Here is a 17,097-nt window from a genome sequence, read left to right on the forward strand (position 1 = left end):
GTTTTCCACAATTACACTCGACTTACTCAAGGTATCTATAAATTTTGAAGCAGAATTACAATCTAGATGTCGCACTGTCTTTGTTTTAATCTGTGAGTGCTTGGCATGGGCAGAACTAAATCAAATGTAATTAAGAAGTGATCGGAAATAACTACATTTAATGGAGTAATATTTAAATTTTGAATTTCAACTTTGTAAGTTATAATTAAATCTAATGTATGGTTATGATTATGAGTTGGACCTTTGACAATCTGACAAAATCCTACTGAATTTAACAAATAAGTAAAACATTTGCTAAAAGTGTCAGTTTCCACATCAATGTGTACATTAAAATCCCCATCAGAACTACGTGATCATAATTTATAGCCAAATCAGACAGAAGGTTGCTAAATTCAGTCATGAACAATGAATATGGCCCTGGTGGTCTGTAGACTAGCACTATAATTGTGTTGGAATCTGTTTTAATATTTAAAATGAATGCCTCAAAGGATGTAAAGTTGCCTAAATTTTTAGGAGTGATTTGCATTTTGTTACAATGAATTATTCCAAGGCCTCCTCCTCGACCAGAATCTCTAGACTTATGAAGGAACAGTATCCATCTGGTGACGCCTCAGCTAGGGAACAGTGTCACATTTACTAAGCCAGGTTTCAGTAAGAAGACACAGATCAGATTTTGTACTTAATATATATCATTTACCAAAACAGCTTTAGTGCCAAGAGAGCGAATGTTCAATAAACAGCATTTAAAACTGCATGGTTCTTTCTGAACTGCTGATATATTTTTGTTTTAATTTGAATTAAATTTCTATTACAGATGCCCCTGGTGGAGTGTCTGGTTTTATCCCTTGGTCTAATTATACACCTTATTTTTGGTTATCAATTAATTTATGGTTTGTATCAAGACTAAATTTACTGGATGCCCCACAACAGGGATTATGGGTAACAGCTTCAGGAAAATAACAGGTGGGATAAAGAACAGCCTGTGATTTAAGATCACATGACTGCGGCCTGGATGGTGCTCTAATCAGTCAACCAGGCAGTTTTGCTGCCATATTTTGGGATAATACATAAGATCCCCTCCAGTTAGGATGAAGACCATCTCTTCTGAAAAATCCAGGCCTTTCCCAAAAATCATCCCAATTGTTCACAAATGCTATGCTTTTATTTGCACACCAGGTTTCTAGCCAGCAGTGAAAGGAATGCAATCTGCTATAAATCACATCCCTCTATATAATCTTGGTAAGGGACCAGATACAATTAAATTCCGACATTTTGTTTTAGCTTTGGTGCATAGAGATGAAGTTCCTTTAATACCTCAGATTGCTGTAAATAAATATCATTAGTGCCGACATGCAGCAATAAGGTAGATACTTCATCGTCGCAACACGGTCCAATGGCCTTTATGCCAGAAATCTTGGCCCCTGCAAGGCACTTAACATTAACTGCTGGTTTAACATAGTTTGGAATTCTAACATTCCGCACTATGGAATCGCCAATTATGAGCACTTTATTATTCTCAGTTTCCACAGGGCTGCGAGAGCTGAGAACCTGTTCTGGGTCCGAATTGGTGACCTGGGTGCTGGAGGACTAAATTTTGGATTCTTAGACCCCCGTCTTACTGTTACCCACTCGCCCTGTGGCTGAATTGGTGCTGCTGATTTCGCCCGCACTGACTACAGTGGGACCTGGAGAGACTGAAGCCGAATCAGAAGTAGCCAAATTGTCTAAACAAACCGAGTCGATCCAATTTTCGGTTTGCCTAATCGCTATCAGATTCCTAACGCGGTCCTCCAATTCGTGTATTTTCCCGACCAACTCTAAATTTTACTAAACATTTTTGGCAGGTGAAGCTATCTGCACTGTCGGCCGGAAAACCTGAGCTGTACATACTGCGGGACACACAACATATAAACGTGCCCTCGATGGGCAGAGAGCATATAGAACTTACATTAAGTGTTGAAGTCATCTTTGCCTTTTATAGGTGCTTCGCGCTTTCCGTGTTCAGCTGAATCACCGTCGCTTTAAGTTTCCACCACCCGCTGAGCGATCGACTTTAATTTCTCACTGCCGGTTATTTCTACTGGTCAGCTGCCGGCTTTACCTCAGGTGAACTTGCTCGGGTGCTTTCGAAGGGCTACGTGCCTGTGGGAGACGCCGCCGCTCTCTGCTTCCACTCTCTGATCCACTCTCTGCTTCCGCTCGCTGATCCGCTCTTGTGCTTGTAAATCTTCAGACTGCTTCGAAGTACTTGCAGCTGCCGAATCAGCAGGTTGAATTTCAATGCTAACTGCAGCTCTCTTAAGAGTTCTAGTTTTCAACCACTTATCCATTTTGGGGGCACAAAACAATATCAATAGAAAGTCACTCAAAACAATAAATAATAGCTAAACACTTCAAATTAAGCACTCATAAAAAAGGAACGATCTAGGCCTATTAATACACGTTAGTCACGTAATGACCAATCAAACACTAAAATGATGGACCGCTTTTAGTCACTTTGACAGTTTTGGTGAAGAGGGTGAGAACACATGTGCAATCGCGTGATGTGACTAGTGGTGGGTCGAGTCTAGCGACATCTTTCACATGTCTCTCTTTGTAAACCAAAACTCTATAACTTTGTTTTTATGTTTTTTTTTAACTTCTTTTTTGGTGTTTTCCGCCATTACCAATGTTATTTTCGCGTACCCCCAACCGGCCTGCCACATATCCCCAGAGGTGCACATACCACAGTTTGGAAACCACTGCTCTACAGGTTTGTAAGTTAAGTCGATTAGCAGAGTGGTTCTCGGTTTCAGTTCTGATGGCTCACTGTGGCCAAAGGTTTTAGTCCCAACCAATTTCTTCTTTTAATTGAATTCCTACCTTAATTAAATTGTAGCAGTCCTACCGCGGGGAGAATTTCACTTCACAGCAGCCCAAGGGGGTTACCCACATAGGATGACGGGAGCTGAAGTAGGGGCTGCTGGCGACAAAATAGGCCAGTGGGAAAGTTTAAAAAAGGAAGCCTGACGGAGCAGAAGGAGATTGGTGTTTTGTGTATCCTGTCCAACGTGTCCATTGTGCCCTGTATTGTTTCACATTAGATGAATGGCCTGTCTTGTGCGTGCCTGTCATGTTATATTGGTGGATTAATTGTTGTGTGTCTTCAAAAAGGAGTGCTCCTGGAAAGCTCATCCCTTGCTGCTCAGGACTATCGGTAGGACTGTTTCATTCATTTTCTATGAAAGCTATTCTCGGGATTCTCATCTTCACACCATACCATTTCACCTACTTTTGCTGTATTGGACTGTATCAGGACATTGTCTTGAGTATTTATTGTTGTGGTTTGTTTGTGTTTACTTTACATTTCCATAAGGGGACTGCCGTGGGATTATTTAGCGTATAGTTATTTTTTGTTTATTAATGTTTAATACATTCTTTAATAGTTTTATCATCTGTTGTTTTTGTCTCTGCTTGTGAGCGGGTCGGTCCAAGGCTGGGTGCGCCCGTGGAATAGTCAGTTCTAGAGCTTTGGCTCTAGAAACGAAGCTCATCCATTTTATTGTGCAACAATCAGACATTTGAACGAAACATACCCAATAATGATGGTTGAAAGCCTCATCTCCTGAAACAGAGAAAAATTCCAGCTCTCTGACAATTAACTGAAGCACAACTTGACTGCAGAGAAGTGCTCTTCATAAAACTAGATATTTGCCTGTGATGCCCCATGCTCACCTCAGACTTTCCAATGGCTCCTACTCAGTTCATAAAGTAGTCATATCCAAGCCTAAACCAGGGTGAGTGAATGAGACAAGGACATGATGTTAAATAAATAGATAGACAGTTCTTTAATAAAAGCAAGGGATATGAAAATATCAGTTTTTAGGGTCTTCTGAATTTATCAGTGAAACAAATAACGTGAGCAGTTGATAAAATAAAAAATAAATACAAACAAAAACGGTACTCTGGGCCTATTGCTCCTTCTCTCATTATGCAGGCTATTCAGAAAAGGTACTCCTTAAAACACTCAGAGTTCGCTCCTACTCACCACTCCTTTGCCCCTTTAATCCTCTTCCTGGGTCTCTTTAAGGGTAGTGATGGCTTATGAATGAAGTCCAGCTCACCACATTTGTTCCCCACTCCTGAAATATTCTTGGTGAATAAACTAAAGCGCTCATACCAGCTCTTCCAGAGATTCATGATGCCCTCCCCCAATATAACAGCCACTTTTGAAGCTTGCGCTCTCTCTGGCTTACTGCCTACCTCCCTGATTACAGCCTTATGATTTTTTTTTTTACATCCTCTGGATTTCTGCTAACAATCCTGATAGACACCTCGCCTGACTTCCACCAATTGCCATGCACGCTCCCTTAATCTGTTCTACATGCCACAATCTGGAAGCAAGTTTACAAAGCCAACTGCCCTCTACCGGCACGTGTATTTACAACCATCCACCGCATGGCCATACCAACAAGATCACTCTCTGGTAAATAATCACTACTCATATCACTCTCTCTGGGTACTCTTTTAATCTCTACATGAAACGGCACAATTTCACTCTTCTACCCGCAGCTACATACCTTTGAGTCTGGACACGCTGCATGTTGCAGCCGCGTTGACTTGTATTGCACACCACGAACTTCCCGTCTTGGTGCCGACATGCAAAGCAACCATTGAGTGCGGGGCAGGAACAATCCCAAGACAGGGAGCTTGTTCATTGCGGGGTGAATACAAGCACACACATACACTAGTAGCACCAACTTAACATCACCAAATCCCCAAATCTCCATGACTTTGGAAACCGAAGCACGCAGAGGAGTCCCACCAGGAAAACATATAAACTGCAGGCAGGGGACACCTGGGATGTGACTCCCTTACTGCGAGGCAGCGGCACTTCCACCATACTGCCGTGCTCCCACGTTTTATTATTAACAGTATACTGTACATTATTGTTGTGGTGTGAAATTTTGTATATATGTTGATAAATGTTTTGTATGTCTTTATTTGTAACTTAGACAGCGAAATGTAATATTAGTGTTATACCACTGATAAGAGCAACAATTGTTTGATGTTTAACCATTGTGATGAAAGGCGCTATATTGCCCGACACAGATTCACACAGCAGGCACGTATAAAATAAACAAGACTTTTATTTTTCTTCAGCCTGAGGGCACGTCTTCCCCGTAATCCCTCCAGTGACAACACAGTCCCAAGCACATTACACTAAGCACACTCTTCTTCTCCTGCTCTTCCTCCACCACTCCTCCAAGCTTTGTCCTCCTTCCACCCGACTCTGGCCCTTGAGTGGTGGTTGCTGGCTCCTCTTATAGCCCACCCAGAAGTGCTCCAGGTGCTTGATCATCTGTTTCAGGCTGCAACTCTGGGCAGGGCTAAAGATTCATCCAGCCAGGCTGAGGGACCCGTGCAGCACCCCTTGGCGGCCACCCCAGATCCCCACAGGACTGTGGAGAACTGCATCTCCCATGAAGCCCTGCGGAAAACTGAGGCACCCTCATCAGCCAGGGAGGCTGCCACCAAGTGTCCCGGGGGAGGTGCTAAATAGCCCATGGTTGCTCCCCTGGAACATACATTGAAGGAGCGTCCCGCCACACCGTCTTTTGCCTTTATGCCTGGTACAGCTGTGTTGTTCTTATGTGTGAGTGGACATTTATTGCGGGGAGGGCTTCTGTTCTCTTTCTCCGATGTAGAACCCTCATCCTCATCTGAGTTCACATCTGTTATAACATGTCTTTATTTGAAACCAGCAGTGTCAGATCAGGGGGTGGGGTGTTGGGGAGCATGAACATAACTGAGAGAATAAAACTGAAATAAAAAAAAAAAAACAAAACTCTAACCTTTACGAGTACCATACATTCACACCACCTGTTACAGATTCAAATCAAATGTATGTTTTTATTGTATAATAGTAACAATAAGAGCAGCTCACTACTCAAAGTGGTAATTCTGGGAAGTGTCCAGAATCAAACCTACAACCTCTTGATTATGAGTCAACAGTTCTTAGGAGTTTGCACGCAGTTTGTGTGAGGGACTTGCAGATTTGGGTACGACTGCCAATCCTAATGTGAATTTCCCCATGGGATTAATAAAGTATCTATCTATCTATCTATCTATCTATCTATCTATCTATCTATCTATCTATCTATCTATCTATCTATCTATCTATCTATCTATCTATCTATCTATCTATCTATCCATCTAATGTGATGTGGGAGACATTCCATGAATAGACCCTGAAGGTTGCTAAGGGTTGTGTTGGTGTTACTGGTGTTCCCAGAAGGAGGTGTTTCATCTCGCCGGGCACCCTGGATATAATCGAGAGGATTCCCAGTGCATGGCTCAATGGCAACTCTGGTCTGTACCGGGAACTGAGAAGGACGGCTGCGAGGGCTCTGAGGGCAAATAAAGAGCCGTTTGTTAGAGGAATCTGTGAGCAAGTGACACACCATCTGTTGTCTAGCGACCCACGTCCTGCTTACAGAGGAATGGAAGCATTACACACATCTGAATCTGTTCCTCAGAGAGTCGCAGTCAGGGCCGCTGATGGAACAGTCCTTACGGATGACACTGCAACTGTGACCCTCCAGCTAGGACGTTGGATATCTCTGGGTCCACGGTTCTTGAGGCTGATCCTTCAAATAGCTGTGAACCACCCAATCTCACTGAGATTGCACCAGCTGAAGGGGGGAAAGGCTGCAGGGAGTGAACTTCTCCAGGCTGGTGGTAAGGCTTCCTTCCTGGCATTGCAAGCAATCTTTTCTTCCATTTGGGAGACTGGCATCATCCCAACTGACTGGAAAATGGGACTTGTCATCCCTATCAGGAAAAGGAAGGGTGATTACCTGGATTGCAGCAACTTCAGGGGGATAACACTGCTCTCGGTGCCTTACCTCGGTAAGGTCCTTGCTAGAGTCGTCCTCAATAGGATCCGTAATCACTTGCTCACCTAGCAACAACCGGAACAGTCTAGTTTTACGCATAAGAAGTCTACCATCGATAGCATCCTGACACTGAGGGTTCTCATGGAGTGCAAACGTGAATATCGGCAGAGTTTCTTTGCAGCCTTTGTCGATTTTCGTAAAGCTTTCGACTCAGTTGATTGAGCTGCCCTGTGGGACATCCTGAGGTTTTGCAGGATCCCCTCAAAGTTGCTGGATATCATGGCTGGCCTGTACACTTGTACTGCGAATGCTGTTCAGAGTGGAGGCAGAATCTCTATGTTTTTCCCAGTTGATTCTGGGGTTCGTCAGGGGTGTGTTCTTGCTCCTACTCTGTTCATATGCTTGTATAGACTGTGGGTGTTGGGCAAGGTCATGGGGTCCAGCAGCTGTGGGCATCTGTTGGTGAAGAAAGATTCACGGATCTTGACTTTGCTGATGATGCTGTGATCGTCGCTGAGTCAATGGAGGCTCTGTCAGGGCGCTCGAGAGACTGAGTAAGGAATCTGAGTGTCTGGGCTTACGAGTGTCCTGGATAAACACCAAGATCCAGGCTTTTAATGGCCTTTTGGGCACAGCCATCAGCAGTGTGTCTGTTTGTGGAGAAAGTGTCATACCTTGTTGAGAAGTTTACTTACCTTGGCAGTGACATTCATGTTTCTGGTGACTCTTTCTATGAAGTCAGTAGACAGATTGGGAGAGCATGGGGGGTTATGAGGTTGCTGGAAAGGGGTGTGTGGCGTTTCCGATATCAATGCAAAAGGATGAAGGCCCAAGTCTTTAGAGTCCTGGTGCTTCCTGTCTTGCTATATGTTTGCGAGACATGGATGCTATGCAGTGGCCTGAGACGAAGACTGGGCTCCTTTGGTACTGTGTCTTTCCAGACAATCCTTGGGTACTGTTGGTTTGACTTTGTCTCGAATGAGTGGTTGCTCATTAGAATCTCTGAAGCCCCGAAAGAGGCACATCACTTACATTGTGAGGGAGCATCAGTTACGGCACTATGGCTACGTGGCGCGTTTCCCCGACGGTGATCCACCTCGTAAGATCCTCATTGTTAGGGACCCGAGTGGCTGGACCAGGCCAAGGGGTCGCCTACGTAACACCTGGCTGCAGCAGATAGAGGGTCATTTCCAGAGGGTGGGGCTGTACTGCATGTCTGCCAGGTGTGTTGCCAACTGGGATCCCAAGTTGTTTCATCATCTAGTGGGTGCGGCAACGCACTGTACCAGTGCATGCTCCCCAACTTGATTTGACTTGACTTGTTCTTACCGCTGCACCATCCAACCAGCCATGTCAGTGTTGTACCCTAACCCGATTTCTTTTTCTTCAGTTATGTTTTGAATAAAAATGCAGTTGTCTTGTTATACGTGTACCTTTTGTGAAAGTGTTTATTTGATATTTGGACTTCAGTCTTCACACATTATACGCTTCATGTCAAAATTTTGTCATTAGCACTATAATATGAAAAAATGTTTCTGTTTTAGGTTTGTGTTCAACATTTCTTGCATTTCTCACATTTCCTGTCATCCTACATTTACATAGATCATTGTAGACTTGGAATACCCATGAAATGTATGTGTTCCAAATAACAATATATTATTGACCTTCTGAATGGATTAATAGTAACTTTCTCAAGTTAAATAAAGAGAAAACTGAAATCTTAGTGATTGGTAATAATGGATACAATGAGGCTATTAGAAATAAACTGGATACATTAAGATTAAAAGTCAAGATGGAGATTAAAATTCAGATTACAGTCAACAATTACCCCTAAGCTTTTTAATTGCATATTAATCAGATCACTAGGACAGCATTTTTGCACTTAAGAAACAGTAAAGTTAGACCTCTTATATCACTGAAAGATGCTGAGAAATTAGCTCACGTGTTTGTTTTCAGTTGACTAGATTACTGTAATGCACTCCTCTCAGGACTACCCAAAAAAGACATAAATCGTTTGCAACGAGTGCAGAATGCAGCTGCTAGAATACTAACTAGGAAAAGAAAATCTGAACACATTTCTCCAGTTTTGATGTCACTACACTGGTTACCTGTGTCATTCAGGATTGACTTTAAAATTCTGCTATAAAGCCTTAAATAATCTTGCCCCATCTTATATATCGGAATGTCTGACATTTTATATTCCAAATCGTAACCTCAGATCCTCAAATGAGAGTCTCCTTAGAATTCCAAGAGCAAAACTTAAAAGTGGTGAGGCGGCCTTCTGCTGTTATGCACCTAAAATCTGGAATAGCCTGCCAATAGGATGTCGCCAGGCTAATACAGTGGAATACTTTAAAAAACTGCTGAAAACACATTACTTTAACATGGCCTTCTTATAACTTCACTGTAATTTAATCCTGATACTCTGTATATCCAACTCATTATAATAACTATTCATGGTGGCTCTAAAATCTGTACTAACCTCTACTCTCTCTTCTGTTTCCTTTTCTGGTATCCTTTTGGTGGTGGCTTGCACCAGAAGGATTAAAAGCCAGAAGTCTGTATGACCATCAACGTCAAGTGACTCTGTGAGAACCCTAACTACAAAGAGGACTGTTTCATTTATGTTAGGTAGAATGCCCAGAGGGGACTGGGCAGTCCCATGGCCTGGAGCCCCTGCAGATTTTATTTTTTTTCTCCAGCCGTCTGGAGTTTTTTTGTTTTTCTGTCCACCCTGGCCATCGGACCTTACTCCTTTTCTATGTTAACTAATGTTGTCTTATTTTAAGTTCTTATTTTGTCTTTTATTTTTCTTTTCTTCATTACATAAAGCACTTTGTGCTACTTTTTGTATGAAAATGTGCTCTATAAATAAATGTTGTTGTTGTTGTTGTTGTTGTTGTTACAACTCCAGGCACCTCACACCCAGATAAACAAGACTGGGAGAACTTTTTGCCCGAGTTCAGCTCCATCACAGCGGATGATGGAATAGCAGGCTGCTTACTGCTTGTACTGATTGACACATTTACAAAACAAAAGACCCTAATGGAGAGGTACGAAGGAATTTAAGGTGGCCCAGGATTATGAGCTTTTTTGTAGGCTTCAGAGATTCTAGTGTTAATTAAAAAACATAGAGAAATAAAGGAATCAACGTCAGAAGCTGTCAGGTGTTAACCGGTATCAAGGCCAGGACGCAGCAGTATGGCGCATGCAGTGGAGACCGGTTACAGTAGCACACCAGGGGCCTTGCAACCCCGACTGAGCATTATTTGGACACATTAGATAAATAGAAGCTGGCAAATTGTGTTAGGCCTAATGACCTATTTTCAGCAAAACTTTTTTCTTTTGCATCTATTTAATTCCCAAGCTCAAGAGGCATTTAATTGATGGCTGTGTCCTAGCATAGATTCCCTAATTCCATCCTTTCCATTTCCAATTTTTCTTCTCCTTGCATTTTCATTTTACTTTTTCATCTCATTTAGTCTGTTTTTGAGTTTTCTGCTCATTTGTACATCAATACTACCTACAGAGACATGCCACATTCGCTCCAGTCCCACTTCTTTCACATGCTTAGTCACTCCTTTCTCTCTTGTTGGCCCGATTTGTTAATGATGTCTGCTTATGCCGTACAGATTCTCATATTTTTCTTTTTTGCTTTCTCTCTCACTCAGCTAGGTTTTCATTTTAGCTCCCTCTGCAATCCCCCTCCCACTCTTTGCCTCTGTCTCTCTGCTTCTTCTTCTTCCTCTCACTTTTGCTATTGCTTTTCATTCATTGCTCCCTGTCTCCCTTTCTACGCTATCCCCTGACGCTGTCTCATTTCCAGATTTGTTCAGACTCATGCTGAGTTTAATAGCTGTCAGAGGAAGCTCTAGCAAGAGGAAGAGAGTGGGCGCTCAGTGTGAGTGGAGTTCTTCAGTGAGGAGGCAGGCAAGAGAATCACACTGCCCACTGATCCCATTGCATATACCACGCTCAGCAATGCATCGTGCCAGCCAGGAATAAAGAACTCATTAGTACACTCAATAAGTCTGCAACTAGTCAAAAGCTTCACAATTATTCAGTGTCAATATTCAGACTACTTAGCCATCACTTAGAATGCTGTGAAACATTCACAGACGCAAATCCTTTTACCATTTATAGGCAAATGCTCTGTTTTGTACAGTACGTGTTTAATAAGTCAGCCTTAGTCAAGCCATCGTGTTGGTGTAGCTTACTGACACAGTGGACTCTTTTACATTGGAAATGGATTTAACCAACTGCTATCTGCTCCCTCTAGGCTAAAAAACACAACTACATCTATAATAAGCTATACTTAATATCTCTTTTATTGTACATTCTACAACATACCTACAGTACATTAATTCCCTGAAAGCATTAGACACAGCAAACACCCACAGCTAAAATAGTTTCTAATCTAACATGCAGACACTATGGCTCCAAAACTTTTAGACTAATGCTACAAAACAGGAGCAGTGATAGCAGTTAGCAGTTTGAAATAACCCATTCCATAAAAATACATGGTAGATTACTGTACTTTTATACTTATTTTTTATAAATTAAAATGTTTTAGGTGGACTTTGTTTATTTTATTTTAAATAATGCTCATGGAAACACTTCAGATTTTACTTAGGAGTTGGCTCATCAGTTGAGTCTTATGCCATAGTGGCCTCCCGTCTGCTTGAGTTGTTGCATTCATATCAGGAAGATTTGTGGTACATTTGCATCTCTGTAACTTCCAGTTCTGTTTCTGTACATCAGTGTTGATGACCGTGTTGTTGTTTTGACAGTTTTGCCAGGTTAGTTCTTATTAGGTCTACTTCGTTGTTTTCCTATTCTTCTATTTACACTTATTGCTTCCTTTTAAACATTATGATTTAATAAGTCCATGAAAGTGTTGGACTCTGATTTTAAAAATCTAATTTACTATATTCATGTGCTGATCTGATTGACCTTGCAAAGGATTCCACATTTCTTCACTTAATTCATTCATATTTGGATAATAAATTTTAAATGTTACGTATCTGTGCTTGATTCTGTTTTTTATCATAAACATTCTGAATTCCCCAAATGATAAGTGCAAACCATTACCACAAAACAGGAATAGTTTTCACTGATGTTACTACATTTATTTTTACCATTTTTTGACATTTTAATTGAATATTAAACATAATCAACAACATAACATGTATGTAGGGTCTTGTAAGTCTTAAAGATAAAGGTGAACTCTTCAATGGAAGTTGCGCATTCTAGATAGGCTGATGTCTTGGAGTAAATCGTTTCAGAATTACTTCTAGGAATAGCACTAAAAGTCTGACTAGGATGAGAATTTGTCCTAGCCCAGAGTAGGACATCAGAAGTAGCTGTGAAGTGTCCTGCCCTCACTCCCAAAGAGGAGTTGGCTCAGCACAACGTCACAATTTACGGCACCACAGGCAACAAAATGGCACCCATGAAGGCATTTTGTATTTACATTGGAAATCATGATATGGTTTTGTAGTTTTCTGATATTAATACTACACTAAAACATGTTAATAATAATAATAATTTTCAAAGTAGGAAAGGAAGAAGAAAGAAAACATAATAATGTATGCAATTGTTGCCAATTCACAAGAACATTAAGAATAATTATGTAATAAGCACTGAGCTGGAAAGACCGAGTCACACACACCGAATGAGTGTAAAGCCCAGTAATGGAATGTTTGTTTAACGTTTATTGTTTGCAGCTCCACATAATCACTCTGCTATACCTCACTGTGAGTAGCAGAGCTGGATGTGTGGAGTACAGCTTGCAAATCTAGCGCCAGAGCATTCATTTGGCTTTAGTAAGGACAGCCTCAGTTCAAGTGAACTCTTAAATAATTTTTCTGATCGCTCGTGGACTGTTGCATTATTTTCCTTTCCATGTGAACAGAGGAAATGGTATTACGGGGTTAATACTGCATTTGTTTTATTATTGAATGCAAAGCATATGTTGTGTTTTTCCCTAATTTCTAGCTTTTCATGTAAAGTGCACCACTCTCAATGCAAATTAGATGTTAGATGTAAATGTTGTATAAACTGTGTAGTGCGTGCCATTTACTCAACTTCTATAATAAAGTTATTAGATTATGTTTAAAGTTCTGCAAATACAAATAGATTTTAGTGATTGGTTGAATAATGTATTTTTATTGAACAAGTCTATATTTTGGTTCTGGTTGGCAGCAGGGGTGAAGATAAGGCCCTCAATGTTTTGTCAGGCCAGTAAACATGGTCTGGATATCTCTTTTATGATGTTGTTATGCACGTTCAACAATGCTGGATCCATCTAGTTTTTCGTTTAATCTCTGCATTGGGAACGGTGTGTGAGTACACCCTCAGCCACCTCCTCATGTCTTTTTGACTTGCCTGGTGTTTCAGACCTGTCAGGCTGACTTGCAACCTTGCCTGGCAGGTCACACAACAACTTACATTGCAATACATAGTATTTCTACTGACGTGACAAGACAGTCCTCCTTCTGTGGAAGTGTCATTGTAACTTGAATATAAGAACACAATATTCCTACATTTTCCTTTCAGTCTACTTTGTTTTCTTTCTTCTTCTTCATGTCTGGATAATGTACAATAAAATCCATCTTCTATCTGTTTTCTAGTCTGTTTATCAAGTTTAGTGGGGTCAGGGAGTCAGTGAAAATGTAATCATTATTTCATGTACAGTGGAAACAAACCTTACAGAGAGTGCCTACCCTCACTGACATTAGAACAAACTAGATGAAAACAGGCCATTCAGCCCAACAAAGCTCGCCAGTCCTAACCACTTAATTTTTCTACAAAAACATAAAGTCTTGTTTTGAAAATTCCTAAAGTTCTAATGTCTGCCACAGTACTTGGAAGCTTATTCCATGTGTCTGTGGTTCTCTGTGCAAAGAAAAACCTCCTAATGTTTGTGTGAAATTTACCCCTAAGAAGTTCCAACTGTGTTCTTGATGAACTCATTTTAAAATAACAGTCTCGATCCACTGTACTAATTCCCTTCATAATTTTAAACACTTCAGTCATGTCACCTCTTAATCTTCCTTTGTGTAAAATGAAAAGGCTCAGCTCTTTTAATCTTTCTTCATAATTCATCCCCTGTAGCCCTGGAATCAGCCTTGTCGCTCTTCTCTGGACCATTCTTAGCGCTGTTATGTCCTTTTTGGAAACCAAAACTGCACACAGTACTCCAGATGAGGCCTCATTAGTTCATTATAAAGCCTGAGCATAACCTCCTTGGACTTGTACTCCACACAACATGCTATATAACCTAACATTATGTTAGCCTTCTTAATGGCTTCTGAACACTGTTGGGAAGTTGACAGCGTAGAGTCCACTACGACTCCTAAATCCTTTTCATAAGACGTACTCTCGATTTTCAGACCTCCCATTGTGTATCCAAGCCTAACATTTGAACTTCCTATGTGTAATGCTTTACATTTACTGACATTAAATTTCATCTGTCACAAATCTGCCCAATCGTGTATGCTGTCCGAGTCCTTCTGTAATGATTTATTGGATTCCAAATTATCTGCCAATCCACCTATCTTGGTATCATCTGCAAACCTAACCAGCTTGTTACTTATTTTCCTATCTAAATCATTTATATATATTAAAAATAGCAGCGGCCCTAGCAGTGACCCCTGCTGAACATCGCTCTTAACATCGGCCAGTTATGATAAGGTTACTCACACCATCACCCTCTGCTTCCTGTGTCCCATCTACAAACATCACCCTGAACTCCCACTTCTTTTAGTCTGATGCCCAACCCTTATGTGGCACCTTATCAAATCTTTTTGAAGGTAAATAATATCATAGGCTCCACTTTGATCATAGCCTTGTGTTGCTTCCTCATGGAATTCCAGCATGTTAGTAAAACATGACCTCCGTCTTCTGAACCCATGCTGACTGTTCAGAAAAACTCCTGCACTTGCCATGCACTGCTCAATCTTATCCTTAATAATTCCTTCCATTATTTTTCCTGTGATGCACATTAAGCTTGCTGGCCTATAATTTCTTGGATCAGCCTGGTCACTCTTTTTATATAACGGGATAATATTTTCCATTTTCCAGTACTTTGGAATCTCCCCACTGCACAATGACTTCCTAAAAATGTTTCAAGGGTTTATATATGTACTTGCTAGCCTTCTTAAGAACTCGAGGGTAAATATTATCTGGTCCTGGTGAACTGTTTTATTTTAGTCTATTTCATTTAATACAATATCCTAATCCTTCAGTACCTCCTTGGTAGTCCTGTTTACCGTTGAGAAGGTTATCCACTTCCTCACTTGTGAACACCTCAGAAAAATGTAAGTTTAGAGCGTCCGCTATTTCACTGTCTGTATCATTTCATTTCCCTTTACTATTTCTGATGCACTTCACCTCCTTGACTGTTCTTTTACTGCTGAAATACTGAAAGAATCTCTTAGGGTAATCTTAATTTTAGGGTAGCTGGAATGGCCAGATGCCCAAATTTTGTGTAAGGCCAAAAGTGGCAGCAAGAGCAGAAGGTGCGAGACTCATGGCGGCACCTTGCTGGGAGCCCATGGGACACCAGGGACCCGAGGCTATGAGAAACGTTTGGCTATGTCTATCAGCAGGGCATCTCCACTGTCTGTAGGATCATGTACTGGGTAAGCAGACGAGATGTTGGTTTTAGAAAGGAGGCACCAGGGACTGAGATTTTAGAATGGCTTCCTGCTTGATTTATTTATGGATTATTTTAACCTCCACACAGACACTGGTTTTAATGGATCATTTACTGATTAACTGAAGAAGAAGTGATGCACTGCACAATTTATTTTGGGAACACTGCTTGTTTTTTTTTTTTTTTAATTTTAATAAAAGCACTGAGCACTTTTGCACCTACCCCATGCTGCATGTGTGTGTCATCATTTGCCTGGCTTAACTCAGCCTATGACTATCGATGGTTGCAAGTTCAAGGGGCTGCCAGATGCCACAGGGACCATCACAGGATCCCCAACTGTGATACAGCGGGTCAGAATAAGAGCCCAGTTTTTAATTAAATAATCACCACAGCTTAAAGAGGGGGTGTGGTAGTGTGGCCGGAGCGGTCCCTGGATGCTGTGTGAGGCGGGCGTTTCCTTGCTTATGTGCACAGGTGAGGACTCGTCTGCATCTGTAATTAAAGTCAGAAGTTGCTAATCACCACACCTGAGCCACGTCCCTGTGATAAATGGGAGAAACACGAGGCAGAAGAAGGGAGAAAGGTAAAAGAAAGGAAGAGGCAGAGAGCGAGAGAGCAGCTTTGGAGAAAGAGAGTGGACGAGCCAGCCCACTGTGAAAGAGAGAAGTCAGAGGTCCCAGATGGAGCGAGTGATCGACGCTTATGGGACAGGATCGCTCCCACTGAAGCTTTTAATAGAGTGAGTATGATCAGGGAAAAGTCTGATATAGGGATCCGAGGGATGACTTTGAATGTAAGAAGGAAGACGGGAGGACAACTGACCCCAAGCGGTCAGGCAGGCACTGGCAGAGGCAGCCGTGACGGGGGTCGGTAGAATGAGGACTGCGGTGGCTGAAGTCTTTTCGGCTGAATATACCTTGGGTGAGCTGGAGAGACTGGGAAGGAGCAGAGCTTGGCTGGTGTGACCCCAATGTTGTCAGTAGGATTTTAATCTCGTTTTAGCCTTGTTTTAATGCCTGGGATTTTTACCTTTTAATGGATTATTTATGTATTTAATAACGTTTGAAGCACTCCACTATTTGTTTGAACATTTTATTTTGACTGTTTTAAAAGCACTCTTGCACTTTTTTCCACCTTCCTCTTGCTTCATTGATATCTTCACTGATCAGCTGTCGGTGTCGGGTTCAAAAGCTCCCAAAAACAGAGATGGTGAGTATGAAGTGGAACCCACATTGTCACACCAAGTACTTGTAGTACATCTACTCCCAGAATCGTGATCAGACATAGATGATGTAAGTTCCTTGGTCTTGCAGATGTTAACCTGCAGACAATTCTTTCTGAAACAAGAAACAAAGTTCCCCACCTGACTTATATACTCGGCCTCACCTCGCTTGTCAATACATTCCATTAATGCAGAATCATCACAAAAAAATCTCTAAATTACATAACCTGGTGTTGTACATAGTCTGAAGTGTACAGCATGAAAACAAATGGAGACAGGTCTTTTCCTTATGGTGCAACACTTTTGCTCACATCTGTTTCAGAGATACAGTCCTTGAG

The sequence above is a fragment of the Polypterus senegalus genome, chromosome 12 (assembly GCF_016835505.1).
Source record: "Polypterus senegalus isolate Bchr_013 chromosome 12, ASM1683550v1, whole genome shotgun sequence".
In the NCBI taxonomy this organism is placed as follows: Eukaryota; Metazoa; Chordata; class Cladistia; order Polypteriformes; family Polypteridae; genus Polypterus; species Polypterus senegalus.